The sequence below is a fragment of the Nycticebus coucang genome, chromosome 9 (assembly GCF_027406575.1).
Source record: "Nycticebus coucang isolate mNycCou1 chromosome 9, mNycCou1.pri, whole genome shotgun sequence".
Classification (NCBI taxonomy): domain Eukaryota; kingdom Metazoa; phylum Chordata; class Mammalia; order Primates; family Lorisidae; genus Nycticebus; species Nycticebus coucang.
The window spans coordinates 90,942,009-90,944,958 of NC_069788.1; the positions used below are offsets into that span (position 1 = coordinate 90,942,009).

The window sequence follows — 2,950 nt, forward strand, 5'->3', positions numbered from 1 at the left end:
AGCATTTGTTCCCACTAAAGGAAACACATGGATTACTTCTGAATGGTGACCTCAGCCCTAAATATAAAAGGGCAAAAGCTTAATAAAACTTGAGTTTTCCCACATCCAACAGGACCTTTCTCTGCCTGGACATCATCTCCAGCTGTTGCATATTCCATTAAGAACCTGAGGGCTGTGAAAAGATGCACCAGGACAATCCACTCAGATCTGCTCTGCGTAACCCACCCATTTTTCTTTAGATTTGTTTAGAGTTGGAAACAGGTACTCAGCTCATTGTCTTGATCTAATCTCTCTCCCTATAATAAATCTAAACTATGATATGGATAAACTTCACATACATAACACTGAGCTGAAGAAGTCAGAGGTAGGCTCAGCGCCTGTGGCTCAAGCAGTTAAGGCACCAGCCACATACACCTGAGCTGGCAGGTTGGAATCCAGCCTGGGGCCCGCCAAACAACAATGACGGCTGCAACCAAAAATAGCCAGGTTTGGTGGCAGGCACCTGTAATCCCAGCTACTTGGGAGGTGGAGGCAGGAGAATCGTTTGAGACCAGGAGTTTGAGGTTGCCGTGAGTTGTGATGCTCCAGCACTCTACCCAGGGTGACAGCTTGAGGCTCTGTCTAAAAAAAAAAAAAAGAAGAAGTCAGAGGTAATAGCACATTTTATATTATTCCATTTATATTAAAGTTCAAACAGGCAAAACCAATCTGTGCTGTTAGAAGTCAGGATTGGAGCTGGGCATGGTGGCTCATGCCTATAATCCTAGCACTCTGGGAGGCTGAGGTGAATGGATTAAGCTCAGGAGTTCAAGACCAGCTTGAGTAAGAGCAAGACCCTGTCTCTACTAAAAATAGAAAAACTAGCCAGGTGTTGTGGCAGGCACTGATAGTCCCAGCTACTCTGGAGGCTGACGGAGGAAGATCACTCAAGCCCAAGAGCTTGAGGTTGCTGTGAGCTGTGATGCTACAGCACTCTATCCAGGGTGACAGAGTGAGACTCTATCTCAAAAAAAAAAAGAAAAGTCACGATTGTGGTTCTATCTAGGGGCCTCATGAATGGAAGAGGGAACAAGGTCTTCTGGTGTCTTGGTAATGTTCTGTTTTTAGCTCTTGGAGTTGGTTAGATAGGTGTACTAACTTTGTGAAATTCACTGAATCATACACTTACAACTTATGCACTTTTACATATGCTATATTTCAATTAAAAGTTCAATTTTTCTATAGCAGCTGCTGGGTTGAGAGGAACATGGCCTTTTCCTTTCACCGCCATGGCTTGTGCTCGTCCATTGATATCAGTGTTCTCCAAAAAGTGGGAGTCATCTGACAAAAATGACACTTTTCCTATTGTCTTCAAGCTCTCATTCAATCAGATATCATAAACTTTATTCATAGCAACTTGTGCAAAAACAACAGACAGCACTACACTGTCAGTGAATTAGCAAGTCATCAGACCAGCACTGAGTCCTGGGGCACTGGCAGAGCTGTGACTACAATTCCCAGGGTTTGAGCCGGTGGGACTCGTCCTTCTGCCAGGGTGATTTTGGAAACATGTCATATAGACTGCAGGTCTGCACCATCCAAAACCTGGCATCGCTGACACTGTAGAGTGAACACAACCCAAAAGCTATATGCCATCTGCTCGGCCCTGGCTGCCTCAGCCATACCAGCGCTGGTCATGTCTAAAGGGCATTAAATTGAAGAAGTTCCTGAACTTCCATATGTGGTTGAAGATAAAGTGGAAGGGTACAAGAAGACCAAGGAGGCTGTTTTACTTCTTAAGAAAGTTAAGGCCTTGGGCGGCGCCTGTGGCTCAAGGAGTAGGGCACAGGTCCCATATGCCGGCCCCAGCCAAAAACCACAAAGGTCTATGCCTTTTAGCAACTAAGGGCTGGTAAGGGCAAAATGAAACAGTTGTCGTATCCAGCACAGGGTACCCTGCATTATCTCTAATGAAAATAGTATCATTAGGACTTTCAGGAACATCCCTGGAATTACTCTGCATAATGTAAGCAAGCTAAACATTTTGAAACTTTCTTCTGGTGGGCATAGGGGACGTTTCTACATTTGGACTGAAAGTGCTTTCTGGAAATTAGATGAATTGTATGCCACTTGGCATAAAACTGTAAAGCTGCTTCCCTCAAAAGTAACTACAACTTTCCCATGCACAAGATGATGAACATGGAAGCATCTTGAAAAAGCCCAGAGATCCAAAGAGCTCTTCCAGGCTCAAGGAGTAGGGTGCCAGCCCATATACCAAAGGTGGTGGGTTCAAACCTGGCCCCAGCCAAAAACTCCAAAGAGCTCTTCCAGCACCATGAAAAAAGATTCATCATGAAAAAGAGTCCTGAAGAAAAATCCACTGAAAAACCCAAGAATTATGTTGAAGCTAAACCGTATGCTAAGACCATAAACCAGAATACCATTCTTCGCCAGGCCAGGAATCCCCAAACTTCGGGCGGATGAGGCAGCAGCAGCCCTGTAGGCCAAGTCGGATGAGAAAGGGGTTGCAGGCAAGAAGCCCGTAGCAGTGAAGAAAGGGGAAAAGCCTCTGGTGAGAAAAAAAGGCTGCCTCTACCAAGAAACCAACAACTGGAAAGAAGCCAGCAGCAAAGAAATCAACCACAGAAAAGAAAGCCTGGGAATAAACTCTTAATTAAATTTTTTTATTCCATAAAGGTCAAATCATTCTAGACAGCTTATTTTTAATAAAGATTAGATCAAAGAGGTGGGGGAATTTTTTTAACCTGAATTTAGATTATTTTGAATTCTCCATCACTTTATATAAGGAGAGATATTCACGTCCAGGCTTGGTGGCTCACCTCTCTAATCTTAGCACTCTGGGAGGCTGAGGTGGGTAGATTGCCTAAGCTCAGGAGTTCAAGGCCAGCCTGAGCAAGAGCAAGACCCATCTCTACTAAAAATAGAAAAACTAATGCTGGACTAATGCCCC

At 44.3% G+C, this 2,950-nt stretch overlaps 1 pseudogene; it reads left to right on the top strand.

Moving 5' to 3' along the window:
* Nucleotides 1-1,232: 1,232 nt before the first annotated feature.
* On the top strand, nucleotides 1,233-2,645 carry LOC128594768 (60S ribosomal protein L4-like; annotated as a pseudogene).
* The last annotated feature ends 305 nt before the right edge of the window (nucleotides 2,646-2,950 follow it).